The following is a 16,689-nucleotide window of genomic DNA, read 5'->3' on the forward strand; positions in this document are numbered from 1 at the left end:
AAAGTTATGTACATTCAGACTTGACCATGGTTCCCCCTCTGTTCAGGCCACTCATAAAAAAATGGGTGCATCATGTGTTGTTGGCTTGCTACTCATGCTTTACTTCAACGGGTTTCACAATGGTTCATCTCTATGTTTCGAGAAATTGATATTCCAATTAGTCTTTCTTGGCAATTAAGGTAACCGTTGTATCCCCTATTTTTCTATGTATCTGTACGTCTTTTAAATTTTACATTACAAATCATAGAAATAAGAAAACATTGTAATTTCTAATAACTATATATTTTTATCATGTCTATATTTATAATATTCTCATGTATGTCTCCCTAAAATAGGGATTGTAACTGATATTTATATGAGGTAATAGAGGAGAAGGATCAAGGATCCAATTTACCAAACTATCATGGTATCAGAGCCTACTCAATGTCAGTGGGTGTGTATGTTGCGTTGTGGGCTTGAGTGAGGGTTGGAGGTGGCGTGGAGTGATGGTGGGTTGGGGACTGAGTATGGGTCGTAGATTGAGGTGGTGTGGTATGGGCCAGGGAGGTCGCCTGTGGTATTGGGGAAGAAAGTTGTGGGCCATGTGTAGTGGATGTTAGTGGCGAGGTGATATTGTGGTGGGCCGGTTGAGGTGTAACAGGTGGATGAGGTTGGGCGTCGTAGAGAGGGGCAGGGGTAGAGGTTTGTATATGGGGTCAGTATAGAGGTGAAAGAATAGGTGTCTAGAAAGGTGTAGGATGGTGTGGGTGATAAGGTATTGGCAAATGGGAATGTAGTTTCATCAAAGTCCACATGTCGAGAAATTATGATTTGTTTGGTGCTTAGGTTAAAACATTTATAGCCTCGATGAGTCAGTGGATATCGAAAAATACACACGGAGAGGAGCGTTGGTCAAGTTTGTGAATGGTTGTGCATGGGATTAGTGGATAGCATAGGCAATCGAAGACACGAAGGTTTTCGTAGGACGGTTTCGTTGGTAAAGGACCTCGGTAGGAGTTTTGTTGTTCAGAAGATTGCTTGGAAGGATGTTTAAAAGGTAGGTGGTGGTTTCAAGAGCATGATGCCAAAACGTGTTCGGAAGGGAGGCATGAGATAAGAGAGTGTGAATCATGTTATTAATGGTACAAATTTGTCTTTCGGCTTTACCGTTTTGCGATGGTCGATCTCAACAGGTGGGTATCGACTATGGCGAAACATTTAGTCCCGTGGTAAAACCCGCCACTATTTGCACTGTGTTATCTATTGCTCTTTGCAGGTCATGGTCGATCATCAACTTGACGTCACTAATGCATTTCTACATGGAAACCTAAATGAAACAGTCTACATGTATCAGCCTATGGGGTTTCGACATAAGACCTTCCCGGATCATGTTTGCCGGCTAAAGAAGTCTCCATATGGTTTGAAACAAGCACCTCGATCCTGGTACCAACGATTCACTGACTATGTCTTGACTCTTGATTTTTGTCAAGTAAGTGTGATGCTTCTTTATTCACTCTTCATCGGTGCGAGGATGTCGCTTTTCTTTTATAATATGTGGATGATATTCTGTTAATCACCTCGTCTGATCGTCTCCGGCACCACCTCATGAATCGCCTTGCTGCTGAATTTGCCATGAAAGACCTAGGCCCTCTTAGTTTTTTCCTTGGTATCTCTGTTTCTAGAACCAAGGACACTATGTTTTTATCTCAGCAGGCGTATGCTCAAGAAATTATTGAATGAGCTAGAATGCAATCCTGCAATCCTGTTGCTACACCCGTTGACACTAACTCCAAACTTGGTGCTATGTCAGGTGATGATTTTCATGACCCTACCCTTTACAGGAGTCTTGCAGGGGCATTGCAGTATTTGACTTTTACTCGGCTAGATATTAGCTACGTAGTTCAGCAGGTGTGTATTCACATGCATGCCCCCAAAACAGACCATTGGAATGCTCTTAAGCGAATTATACGGTATATTCAGGGTACTGCGGATTTTGGTCTCCTTCATAGCTCACGTGAACATCACTTACTTGCTTACATCGATGTTGACTGGGCGGGCTGCCCTGATACCCGTCGCTCTACCAGTGGATATTATGTCTTTCATGGGGAAAATCTAATTTCCTAGTCTTCAAAGCGCCAACCCACATTCTCACGATCTAGTGCTAAAGCAGAATATCGTGGGGTTGCTAATGTGGTCGCCGAAATTTGTTGGTTACGGAACTTGCTCTTAGAACTCCAATGCCCGTTGTCTCGTGCAACTCTAGTTTACTATGACAATGTCAGTGCCATTCACCTTTCTGGAAATCTGGTACAACATCAGCGCACAAAGCACATTGAACTCGACATTCATTTTGTCCGTGAACAAGTACAACGTGGCCAAGTCCGTATTCTTCAAGTTTCTTCGCGATATCAGATAGCTGACATATTTACCAAATGACTTCCCCGACTCCTCTTTGATGATTTTCGTTCTAGTCTCAGCATCCAATCTCCTCCCGCTTCAACTGCGGGGGTGTAATAGCTGTATATTTGTATTATGTCTATATTTATAATATTCTCATGTATATCTCTCTAAAATAAGGATTGTAACTGATATTTATATAAGGTAATAGAGGAGAGGGATCAAGGATCCAATTTACCAAACTATCAATTACTTTTAGTGATTGAGAACGTAGATTATATTTGGAAAATGGGTGAACCTTCGGTTGTGGTTGGGGTCCAGGTTAAAACAACAAGTGAAGACGATGAAGTCATACTGATCAAAGGAACTAAAACCACAAGTATATTGTAGTTTATTTTATTTCCGATCCTTGAGGGATGTCATTTTCTAAATGGTCATAAAGAGTCTAAGTGCTTTGTTAATTTGCATATGTTTGGCATGCATTAGTCTTTCGTTTTGGGCTATTTGGCTTGGAAGCTTAAGATAATGTTTACGTGTTACAGCCGATGAGGATTCTTTCATGTCTCTTGCTCATAGCAAGACTGTTTATGGAAGAAACTGTATGCCAGTAGATAACCTTCTCCTGGGGGCGATATTATCAGGTTGGTTGTTTGCTTACTGAATCAAGCGGGATCATTATCTTATTTGGTTCTTATGTAATTATTTGTTTGTTTCTCTTCAATGCAGCGGCACGAGAACACTTTTACTGAGTTGTTATCTTTTGTTGTGTTCATGTATTTCAATTATTTGGTGTACTCGCTATAATTTCCGTTAATATTTCAATGTATATATAATTAAAATATTATCAAGTTGGTTGTTTGCTTACTGAATCAAGCGGGATCATTATCTTATTTGGTTGTTATGTAATTATTTGTTTGTTTCTCTTCAATGCAGTGGCACGAGAACACTTTTACTGAGTTGTTATATTTTGTTGTGTTCATGTATTTCAATTATTTGGTGTACTCTCTATAATTTCCGTTAATATTTCAACGTATATATAATTAAAATATTTACGTCAACAATGTTAAAGTAAATATTTTTCTTATTAGGCACCTGTGTAACAGTTATACATATGAACCCGAACACGACCTGTTCAACCCGATTTTTTAATATTTTTTTCCGCAAATTAGTATATTAAAATTAAAATTTTACTAAAAAAACACAAATATATAATGTAATTCTATTTTAGTTATAAAATCTTATGTTAATTTGTCATTTTAAGTTATAATTATAATATAAAATATCCACCCAATTTAATTTATAATGTAAAACATATTGTGAAATAATAAAATAAAATACACATGGATTAGATGGGTCCCGACCTATTTATAGATTTTTAACGAATTGTAATCGTTGTATATTCACGTATTTCAATTTATCGTCATAATCTAATCTATTCGTTGTCTTTTACTGTATATAAAATCAAAATATTTAATGCCAGCGGCATTAGTTAAGAAATTTTCTTTTACCAACCTAACCTATGAAATTCACGATTTCTTACAGTAGTAGAATATACAGAACAAAAGTTCATCTACTTGTTCCCAATCCGCAAGGCGCCGCCATTGTTGTATGAAGGTGGTTCTCACCACGTCATATCACTAAAGTCACACGTATCACGGCTTCCATAGTAAATAAAAAATTAAAAAGAAATCATTTTGCTATAATATTTTTTAAGGCTCACGCCATCTGAAAACTTAAAAACATTTTTATATTGAAATAAGAAATGAAAGCATCAAAGCAATTGTTCTACTTTTTTTTTTTTTTTTTTTTTTTAGTGACAATCGTTCTACTTTTATTGCAATCGTGTAAAATCTAACCGATCTTAAATAAGTCTTATTATAGATAACTAGCTTAAGATCCCGTGAGTTTTGCGGGTGGCTTAAGACAAACATATAATATCTACTGGAATTGAAGCCCATGTAGATCATCACTTTTGTTCTAGGCCTTTCCAAACTTAGGCTTCACGTCTAAGGGTTGAAACAGGTCCTAAACATATAATACACGACCCTAACCGGTACAAACCCAAAACCGAACAGAGTGATCACTTCCCTCTCCAAAAACCTGTTACATACCAGCGAACCTTTAATAGATCAACGAAAGGTCATGGTTTTCATCTTTTGATTGACATCAAGTTTATATAAACTTCAATAACTAAATTCTTATTTAGATTCATATTAGTTCATATAAAACTTTACTTACATATGTGTAAACCCAAACATGTCTTTTTAAGAAACAAAATTAGATCAATTTTTAATATATCAGTAAACAACACAAATAGTACAATGATTTCTAAATTCAACTCTTACCAGCAAGAAGTAGCTTCATCCAATCACTTGTTCGACACGGATGTAACGTGTATCTTGTATATATTTATACGGGTGCTCCTACAATTAAATTAATGAAAGCATAAATTAACATAAAAGCATTATATATATAAATTTAGCATGATATTAAAATTACCGATATCCAACCGCGACAACCGAAAATATCGGTCATTGACCGATATCTGATATTTTACCGCATTAACTACCTAAACGATCACACCCTGCACCAAATACCCTTCCTTATAATGTATTAATGATCCTTGTCAATCGAGCTAAGGTGACCCGAGCCTAACCGAGTTGGCTTGGTTTGTATCCGAGTTAGTTCAATGCTTATTTAAGTTGATTTCGGCCTTATTTAGGGGCTATTTTTTCCATATTTCGTCGGATGTTTCAAAGCATATAATATCTACCGGCATTAAAGCTCATGTAGATCATCATTTTTGTTCTAGCCCTTTCCAAACTTAGGCTTCACATCTAAGGGTCCAGTGACTAACTTTGAACTTTTTATAGAAATTGGAAAAAGAATGAATCAGAATCCAAACCTTCTTTGGAATTAGCACTTCTATTTAAGCAAATTCAAGAAATAACCTGCAGAACCATCATTAATCTATCAATAAACACTTCAATTCATATGAGCGAAAGCCTAAATAGTACATACAACGACAAAATTTGAGATTTCATTACAGATAAAACATGAAGAATTAAAACTTCATGACTTCAACGAAATCAAGAACTGGTTACAGATCAATATCAAAGCAGCTAACGATAACCCTAACGAAAGTTACTAATATTATTATTACTTTTTGTTAATACATAAAGTTGTGACAAAGAGTAACAATAAGTTAAAAACTTTAATTTGGAAATCCCATTCGTCTTAAGAAATCTTCAATTCCCATTAACCTCCAACAATTGATTTAATGGTTATATTGGAATTGTTGTAGAAATGAATAAAATTTGTTATATATTGAGGGAGGCAAAGTGTTGTATTTGAATTGTGATTGTAAGTTTAGTTTGTTATGGTATTTAGGCAAAGTATTGACACCACTTTATATATTGGTTGAATGAAGAATTTTAATTTAGAAATGGTATGATATAATAAAGGAAGACATAATTATTTAGTTAGTAAGGCTTAAATTTGTTAATTAATCATACATATGGTAATGTCAAAACGTAAAATTTTCTAAGGCTGGTGGGTATGGGGTCCGTCCCTCACCCGTCGAGGACTGGCGACGAACCACACACCGCGTCGCCCCCTACGTGGCGGATCATCCTCCAAGAGAGGATGTGCACGATACCCTCTAGCCTAATGTATATTGTCTAATTGATTTTCTATATTAAAAAAGCATATACAAAACAAAATGATAGATGGAAATTGATAAAATATTCGTATTTATATAAGATGAGTGTTAAAACACATACCGTCAAAATTTCAAGTTGAATATATTGGTATTAGTTATTGATTTGATTGGTGTAAGTTTTCATCATGAGATTCTTTTTTATTAACATAATAAAAATAGTAAGTTGTCAACATATTAATATTTTTAATTTTAACTTTAATTGTCATCAAAAGAACAATGTTGGTCATCTTCTTATTTATTTTGAATGTAACGATTATTGATAATCGTAATTTAATTATAATTGAACTTTCATTTGATAACCTTGTAAAAAAAATATGGAAATGATTTATCGATCATTAACCACAACAAAAAAGGAAACTATAATTTTGAATTTGAAATTCGAATTAGAATAAAATGGAAAATATGGAAACTATTGTGGATTAATTACATACCAAACACCTATCCATCTACTCTAAATATCGATGATTTACTTTTTTTAACAATAAATTAATAAAATAAAATAATCTTTGCGGAAATAATATAATTCATGTTTGTTTTGAAATTTTAAAAAACAATGTGTAATTCATTCGAAATATTGTAAATAAAAAAAACGACATGAGTGAAGAATGATAATGAGGTAATACGATAAAATATAAATCATAATTATAAACAATTTTTAAGAGAAACTATGAAAAGTATTAATTAGTAATAAATTACACAAAATGAGAGACAAACTGTACTTTTGAATTTTTTTTAACGGCCAACAAAAACACATTTTTATTCATCGAAACGGGATAACATTTTGTTAACCCGACAATTACACCAGGCTACAAACAGAAACCTCAAATGCCTATGCTTAATAAATTAAAACAACTCCATTCTTCCCAGGTAAGCTGTGCAGCCTTTGCCCGACTTTTGAACCAAAGATAGCCCAAGACTTTTATCTCCTCAATTAAACTTGATACCCTCGGCTGCTTCCCCTTAAAAATCGCCTCATTACGTGCCTTCCAAATGACCCAAACGACTGTCTGCATAATAGTGTAGACTGAATTCTTCCATTTTTATTCCCCCGAGCCATCTTGTGGTATCTCAGAACGTCTCCCACCTCGAACAAAAAGAAACCATACAGCCTGCACCAAGATCCAATGAAGTCCCAAACATATTGTGATAAACCGCAAGACACGAAAAGATGCTCCGAAGTTTCTTCCGATTTGCCACAGAACTTGCACATCAGGGTATCCAACTGAATGTTTCTTTTTGCAAGATTAATTAAAGTCGGTAATCACTCCATAGCTAGCCTCCAGATTAGAAAGTTTACTTTAATGGGGCACCATAAATTCCATTCGCAGTCAACGCCCAGGTTTTGAAAAGTTTTATCCTGCAACTTTTTCTTCAGACTCTTTACCGAGAAGCCTTCCAACGTATCCAGCACCCATGACCACTTATCCTCTACCCCGTTCGTGTTGAAGCCCTACATTTCCACTAACAAATCCTGTAATTCCAGCAACTCCGATCCCGATGTCGGAGCATGAGCCCAACAGAAAACCGGACTCCCGCCCACACTCGACCTGCCCCACCTTTTGCCAAACGTCACATTTTTCTTTTTCTCCAGCCCATATAAAAGCAGATACCGTAAATATAAAGGCCCACATGAAGCCTAAGAACTTGTCCAGAAGCTTACATTAATACCCAACCCCGGAACTGCCCGAATCAGATTTTGCACATAATTGAAATTTGAATCGAGAACAAAACTAAATTAGATGAAGCGGCAAAACATGGAAACTATTGAAGGATTTATAAATAACCTAAAAGTTAAACACACTCACTCTTATGCATAAATTTCGTGTAAGTTTTGAAGTTTTAAACTCAAAACAATAAAATTTAATACTGCAATACCTATAAATAACGTAAAAGTTAATTACACATATCAATTCATTAAAATTCAAAACATAAAAATATAAAACTAATGAATATTAAGACAAACAAAATACCGACATGACTGAAGTGCATACCAAATATTGGACATTGCATGTCCACCATATCAACCAAAATCTGGTAAGTAAGTTTACAACATAATAATATAGTACTGTCTTGAAACACAAACGATAACATAACGTTCCAACTAAATACATAGATAACCAAAACATATTGTTCAAAAAGAGTTCGTACGAAAACCACAAAACAAACTACTTGGAGACCTTCTTAAAAATACTCATAAGTGTATAATTAAAAGAAACTTAAATAATGTGACGTATTAGGTAAGTTAATGATAAGGTAAAAGGCAACTTGAATCTATTATATATAATAAATAGATTATAACCCGGTAAACTTCATGGATTGATATTAATCAAGATACCTAAAATCACAGAATGTGTCTTGGGCGGTCGTAAAAGAAATTCATAACGTCGCAACAAAAAAAACTCATTATTAAAGTTTTAAGGGTTGTAGTGTAATTCGGTTTAAGAAAAGAAGAAAAATAACTATAATAAAATTCGGGCATCACAATACCAACAAACCTTATCGCGATCTCTGTAGTTAACATAATGAGGTGATAGAAGAGGCGAATTCCATGAGGCATGTTCAGCAAAAATGGAGGCCCTCTAATGTGCCTGACTAAACGTTTGACAACCGGCCTCTGATTGTAAATGTGAACATTCTGCCAAAGTCGAAGATAAGAGTTTTTTATTTATTTCTTGAGGCATGAACTTTTAGTTTTTATTTCCTTGATCTTCCATTATGAAAGTAAAAAATCAATCACTCTGCAAGTAGGAATGGAAACAAAGAGTAAAAAGCTTGAGTAAAGAAACTATATATATATTGATAGTAGATTGCTTCAAATTCTATACTGATCTAAAAGAAGTAAAAAGCATATGGTTGTTTTCCTTTTGACATCAGAAGTAAAGAAGCTTACAAAAAGGATTCTCATATTATAATTTATAACAATGCCAAAACTACAAACATAATAAAATGAGTTACTAAACATATTAACTTATTTTTTCTTCTGATAATGAGGTTCAACAAAAAATGAGTCAATCCAACCCTACCAGTCCGTTTCAAAACAGTACTAAAAATGACTTATTCCAACCCAAAGCCATTTTGGCCCATTACAAACTACCCAGGCACCCATCTTATCACCCGAAGTCTAATTCATTTCATTCCAATAGTCTAAATAGTTTCTATCCAAACAGTATCACATCAAGATAATAAAAAGATTACATTACGTACGTATCGTTCCTTTCAGAGACTTTGTATTGAGGTATCTTTGAAGCTTGATTCGAGAGAGACCAAAATCACCAACTGAAAGAAAAATCATATTATTAGTTTATTTAGGGTCTTCTGTAGACCTGCTGTGAGCTACATATCTTGTAACAGAGACATGGTGTTATCAACCGATCCTCTTCCCTGCCAATTTTCCCCAGCATTAATCAACATAGCTACACCAATGTGAATCGTTACTTTCTTTGAACTTTTCAATCCTCCTACAAACAAACAAATTCCATTCATTTTTTTTATTCAAATAGGATTGATACAGTATTTTATTTAATATTTCTCACCCGTTTTAAAGTCCGGGTTAGTCGGGTTTGGGTTATTTGGGTTCGGGTTAGTTCGGGTCGGGTTATTCGGTTTTGGTTTAGATGTAAAATGAAAATAAATGTTTTTTTTTTACAAAATAGCATCGAAATTCATATTGCTCCTTTAAAAATATCATCAAAGTTCAAAGTTTAGTTGAGAATATGCTATTATAATACATTACAAACGGAAGATTTATACATTACTCGTTAAAAAAGGTCCCGGTTCAGCTTCAGTGGTATTGATATTTCACGAGTGTGCAGATGAAAAAACATATTTAATGATTAATGACTAAATTATCTAGATCAACCGAAAATGAAATTCAACAAATTCATGTTGTCAAGATATATGTTCTTGTCTTCTCCAAATGAAAAGCTTTAATAGTAAGATTACCAATCCCTATTATGTCTACACCTACTACATTCAAAGAAACACTTCTACATCTTATTTCTTTTCAATTATCTCATCTGATTAGCAAAGATGACAATCATTAACAAAAAGCGTAAAATGAGTCAGTGACAACTTTTAGACTGAAGCACTATCTATGACATTATTATCACATTTTCCCTTTTATATGTAGAAAAGAAACACAAGTCAATTATATCAAAACACACATGTGTCACAAAGTAGCATCAGTATAACAACATTTAGAATCCAAACGTTTAATAGAACTTTTCACTTCTCATGCTATTATTATACCTTACTTTAAAGTGCAAAATTGACAGAAAATAACAATTACACTAAACCATTAAGAATTGCTAAACATCCGAACACTTCAACAAAATCAAAATTGACAAATGCACACAAACTCTATTATCATGTCATAAAACTCTTTGAGATCAAAGTGAATACCACTATACTCAAAAATATTAAGTAGAGATTCATTTTATGTTACAAAGTTTGTATCATATTTCCTATTTGTTAACATAGAAAACCCATAAATAAAATAACAACACTAATGTTACGAAGAAAAGAGATTATCTAACTAAGAGATTATCTTATAAAAACATGGTTATGCAAAAGGCAAAAATATCCAAAGTATAACAAAGACCTTGAACCGAAGCCATCTCCTTCTCAACTTTTGCGTGCGTTACTTGAAACGCGCCTGCTTCTTCTTCATATCCTCTGAATCCCGACTTCACAAACAAAACAATTACAACAATAGCATAGAAATTAAGTTAGGGCTTTAACTCCCTTCACGTAAATGCATTCAATCCATAAACAACAAAAATACATACCTTGATTGACTGAGAATATGATGTATAAAGTTAAATGAAAACAATTAATAATTAATTACTGCTTAATTACTGCTTAATTACTGTGCATGCTTGAAATTATGGATAAACTGCTACTTGAATACTGATACATGTACATGCTTGCATCATACTTTATTTGTTGTCACTCCATTATTTACATACAGAACTTTAGTGACAAACATGATGCACAAAAGCACAATAGCCCAATAAACGGATAACCCATTTAACATGCTGATATAGCCAGCATCAGGCAGACACTGCCTCTAAGGCCTGTATGAGCCCGAGATAGTTTGCTACACTAGTAGTGAGTGTAGGGATTCGAGGGTTGTAGAACTGCGTCACTAGGCATAAGTTACAGTGACCGGATGTGCCTAAAACGTACTCTAAGTACAAAATTCAGCACTTTAAATAAAAATTCAGCATTTAGCTAACTAATAAAGTTCCAAAACATGAAAAAAATATTACTAGACACTTTCCAAAGTGTCGGGAATAAGTTGTGTCACTAAAAATAGTAATAACGACACTTTAAAGCTTTGTTAAGCATTTTAACGGATCACTATCCAACCGAACAACCGGACTTTACCCGGAACATAAAAATATTGCCAACAACATTGTTTCTCTTTTTCTGAACCAGTTAGGGTCCTCGAATACCCTAACACCCGCTATAATGCATAACACGCTAGTAACCGAGTTAACCTCCAACTTAACTTAACTTTATCCTAACTATTAGTTGAATTCTAACCGGATAACCCCCCCCCCCCAACCGAGTTCGGTCACTATGTGACCCCCCCCCCCCATTGTACTTTGTTGATTAATTAAATCAAACATGCCTAATATCAAGGGAACATAGTAACCCTTGGTTAATGATCATGAAGTTGTCTATAAGTATGTGATCTTAACCATCATAACCTTCACACACTCAACATCACAACATAACTCTCTCTCCCTCTCCTTGGAGCTCTCGGCCGAACACACCCACAACCATCCATCCATTTTCGAGTCTTGATCAAGTTATTCCAAGTACACACAAGGGTTAAGGATCTCATACAAGGAAGCTCGGTGCATTCGGATCGTGAAGGACCTTACCTTATTGCTTTTATCCACCCAATCTTCGACTAGTTTCTTCCCTAGCCTCGAGCTAGTAGTAAGTGACTTTAAACACACTCTTGATCTATTCTAAAGTGGTTAAAACAAACTTTGTCGGTTAAAATTTATGAACATACAAGAAGACATGCTAAAAGTTTACTAAAATGATGATTATGTTGGATAAAAGCTATGAAATTGTGTAAAACTTGTAAGACTTGTTTTGTGGTGATTATTTAGTGCCGATCTATGTTGTGGTAGCTCGGATCATCATCTAACCCGGATTAGTCATGTTCATGAAACATGACATAGTATGTGTTTAAGTATAAAAGGGGGTTAAATGATGAACACTACCACTTACTAAGCATGAACTTGTGTAAAAACGATTTTACTTATGAAATAGTGTTCAAAACTAGTAGATCTATGGATCTACAAATGGTATTTTCAAAGGACCAAGTGTCAAAAGAAAACATACTTTTAAAATCGGATCTTACACGAACAAGAGTGATTTTTGTAAACACACAAGTGTGTAAACACTTGTGTAACACAAAGTTTCGACAAAAGAACTATTTTTATAAACGTTGACAAGAAGTTGTAAAGATGTAACTTCTTTAAGAACGAGACTTTTAAGAAACCGGATTGATTTATACAAAGATCCACTAAAATAATGGGAAGTCACTACGTAATTTGGACAAACCACAAGTTCATGTATTTTTGCGATTTATAACTATTTTGACTAGTTTGATGGATTGGAAATTGTTATTGTGAATGAGAAAATTGTTGGTTTGAATTTTAAAAGAAAATGATACGCTTGAGAGCGTGGACACCTCCAGTTACAGGGGAAACTCTGGCGAAATTTTTCCAAAAACTTAACACTTGGAAAATATTTTCACCACAAGTGTTATAAATACATTTTTATCTTGTTTTCAAAGATGTAAATTTCGCCATGATTTTATTTACAAAATTTCTAAATATCGGAGGTGGGATTTTCACAAAATAAAACTTGATAAATATATATTTAGTATATATATTTTTCATAACAACACTTGTGAGATTTTTATGATTATTTTGTGAACTACGTAAATATTATTTTTAGGGTAAAAATAATATTAGGCGAATGTTAACGGTTCCAAAATAATACGAACGCCTTTACGATAAATATTTAAGTTACAACGGTATAGTTATTACCACCCGATCTTTATCCGTAACTTACGTATTTTCAGAAAATATTAATGAACGCGTATTTTGACAAGGATATTATTTTGGAAAATTATATGTAATTAAATAAAATATTTTTGGGAAAAATACTTATATTTTGGAGTTAGAAATAAAATATATATTAAGTGAGACGTAATAATATATTCCGAAGATACACAAACGCACATGTATTAAATCCCCCATCCTTGGGAAGGAAAATATCTACCAAATATTTGCCAAGTGTAATTACGAAATAGCTGTCTAACTATTTCCCAAAGACATTAAACCTTAAGCTAAGGCACGGCCGTCCGTCTAATAGATTTAGTACGTGTAGGTCGTCGCACAGCTGACTGATCAGGAGATTTACTTGGTAGAGACGCACTTCAGTGAGTTCATGTCCCCCTTTTCTCTTAACTGTTTTTAGTTTTCTAAACTGCGGGGGTGAAATACATGTTACTATGATTACGAATACTTTTTACATGGTATGGTTAGCGTAAGGAGGGTTACTACTTAGATCATGTGAGTGGTTAGGCGCAACTTGAGGCCATTAATCCTCATTGTAGGACCGAGAGACAGTAGCGGTAGATCTATCTGGGTGTAGCGAGCCCAGCCCCAGGCCCAGCATAACGGACCTCGGGGTGACTTTGTGCCCAACGCATAAATCCGCTAGGTTTGAGTCTTCCTACTTGCACTTCACACATATCAATGGCCTTGCAAACTGTAGGTCCCTCGGAGGTTGAGGTTAAACCTTATCCTTGTTATGTTTAACACACTAGCAAGTGCGGAATCCAAGCTAGAATGCAAACCGGTAGTTTATATGAGAACACAAGCTACAAAGAGAAAGGTAGACACACGAGATATCAAAGTTTTCTCTTGTATTTCAGTGGACACGGTTACAGCCCTTGACCAAACTGAAAATACGCTCTCTACAAGACTTGGTTCACTCACACTATCTTTCACACTTATCTTTCTGTCTACCAAAAGAAGTGAACACATTACATGGGTATATATACCCAACACAGCTCGTCTGGTCGAAGGATCAGATAGACTGATCGAAGGATCATCTATCGATCTGAAACCTATTGAAGGATCCACATATACCTCGAAGGATGATATCCTTCGAGGTCCATCCATCGAAGGTTTATCTTTCGAGCTCATCGAAGGATCTAAACAATCCTTCGAAGATTTATCTTTCGAGCTCATCGAAGGATCTAAACAATCCTTCGATGACTCATCCTTCGACACAAACATGTTACAAACCATGTTCTAACTGTTTGGCCAAGTCAAACCAGGAGGATGGTTGACTTGGTCAAACTTACATCAAACACACATATTAACAAACCTAAGATGTAACCCAGACTGACAAAAGACATCGTTTTGTATTATGACAAGATACAGACAAAGTACAGACACAAGTGCACCAACAAACTCCCCCTTGGCTGTCGCTTTGTCTCGATCTTCGTGTCTTCAAGTCTCTGACGTCCTTTCAAGTCTTCAATGTCGGAGGATCTTCAAAGTCTTCACGTCTTGAAAGCAGAAAGTGTATCAACAAACTCCCCGTTTCATGTAGGAAGTGTGTTGACAAACTCCCCCTTAACACAAGCTCCCCCTTGAGTTGTGCTCGTGAAAGTTTTGATCCTTATAGCTTGAGATCCTTGTGGTGTTGATGATGGTCAGCGGCAACTCGATCATTTTCATCTTTTGAGGGCCTTCACGTCGTGTCTTCATTCCGAAGCTTGTCATCGACCATGTTCTCCTAGCCTTTAGAATCTGCACATGCAAGAAATCTAAACGCGTAATGAGAACAACTGCTTGGAATATAGTTTATATAAACAAATGGCACACGAATGACCATGTCACAATCAAACACCGTCCGACAGTTTGAAAGTTTAGTAAATTTGTCAGTTTTAGTTTCTAACTTTCAAAACTTGCAAATTTCGACCGTTTATGAAGATTTAGTCAATTCGGTTTTCAGTCAGGTTTCAGGTAACGAAGACTCGAGATCCAACATCGTACGATCGAAAATAAAATAGAAATAAAATCTTTTTGGCTTTTATAAAGTTTATATTAAAACACACCTAAAATCTTTTTTGGTATTTATAAAGTTTATATTAAAACACACCTAAAATCTTTTTGGTATTTTTTTAATATTTCGAAATGCAAAGACTGAAAGCAGTAAATAAATATTTACAGACATACTTTTTGCGAGTTTCGAGAGTAAGAGAATCATATCAGTGTACGATCATGCCAAAACGCTCTTGTTGTTCAATTAGTTAACATTAAGATAAGCATCCTATAACAATTATCGGTATTGTTGTCCACTTAAGCTCAACTTATCAGATGTAATCATGGCGAGGAGATACGTTAAGGTATGATTTATACTTACCGACCGGTGTTCATCCACATCACGACACATTCCCGTATCAAGGTATGCAGGAGGATTCATCTTACCGGTGAGTATACCGATTATCATCTGTTTGACCGTATATGATTGAGATTCTCACTTATTTTGATTTGAAAACAAGCCCTATGTGATAGAATCACTTATTGATGAGGAACTTGATTTTCATATGCATGAGGGCACAGGAGCAAGTCCGTGAACAGGTCAGTACTTCCGTACAGCAGAGAGACGAACTTGACTCCCGGATAAATGTGATATTTTATCACTTATTTGTTTGGACATGTGATTGTTTATCACTTATTGAGGTCGAATGCAGTATGTACACGTATGTATAGTATCATGGAAGATCTAGACTTGCGTCCCCGTTATTTTTCGGTAAAAGATACAACCATGATACCCAGATGATAAGCAGCATAAAGACCGAATATCTCAGAACCTCGGCAATCTCTCAAACGAAATTTCGGTACTAAGACCATATGCCAATGAATGGTTCCCACCTGATCTTCAGTCGATTTAAGATTTATATCACCCTGCACACTTTAAAATGATTGTGAGCCTACCGATACATCTTATATAGAGCTGCTTATCGTTTTTCATTTAAGGTTTAAAGAGGTTTGGATAGACCACTGATGTACTATCATTTTCTCTTTTGCTCGCCAGGAAACTCATTTTTGTTTTTCTATTGTTTTTGTGTTTTTGAAATTTTTCGATGTTTTTGGATTTTCAGATTTTTGGATTTACTCCCCCTAAAATCAATAAACTAAGACAAATTTAAAACACAAGGGTATTTACAAAAATGATTTTCCGATGTTGGTTTACTCTTGTTTGACCTTAATGCCGTTTACCAATAATAAAAAGTCAAATCTTGATTTGTCAAACGCTTTGGTAAAAAGGTCGGCACGTTGGTGATCGGTATGAATGTGAACCACATCGATAAGTCTCTTTTCAAAGCAATCACGTATGAAGTGATATTTAATATCGATGTGCTTCGTTTTTTGAGTGCTGCAGGATTTCTAGTGATCTGTAATGCAGCAGAATTATCAACGTAAATAGGAGTAGTTAGGAATTCAAAACCGTAGTCGCGCATCTGTTGTTGGATCCATAGA

The 16,689-nt window shown here is 35.1% G+C and overlaps 1 long non-coding RNA gene across 2 annotated transcripts; it reads right to left on the minus strand.

Moving 5' to 3' along the window:
• Window positions 1–6,707: 6,707 nt before the first annotated feature.
• Window positions 6,708–10,938, minus strand: LOC110873570. 2 transcript variants are annotated; one of them, XR_002555255.2, is made up of 3 exons: window positions 10,698–10,938; window positions 9,302–9,555; window positions 6,708–8,835 (listed from the first exon to the last, which is right to left on the minus strand). It is a non-coding gene; the product is annotated as an uncharacterized LOC110873570 (long non-coding RNA). The 2 variants fall into 2 exon arrangements; XR_002555257.2 differs by having other exon boundaries at window positions 6,806–8,732; window positions 10,698–10,925.
• Between the last annotated feature and the right edge of the window lie 5,751 nt (window positions 10,939–16,689).

This window comes from Helianthus annuus, chromosome 15 (assembly GCF_002127325.2).
Source record: "Helianthus annuus cultivar XRQ/B chromosome 15, HanXRQr2.0-SUNRISE, whole genome shotgun sequence".
Taxonomy (NCBI): domain Eukaryota; kingdom Viridiplantae; phylum Streptophyta; class Magnoliopsida; order Asterales; family Asteraceae; genus Helianthus; species Helianthus annuus.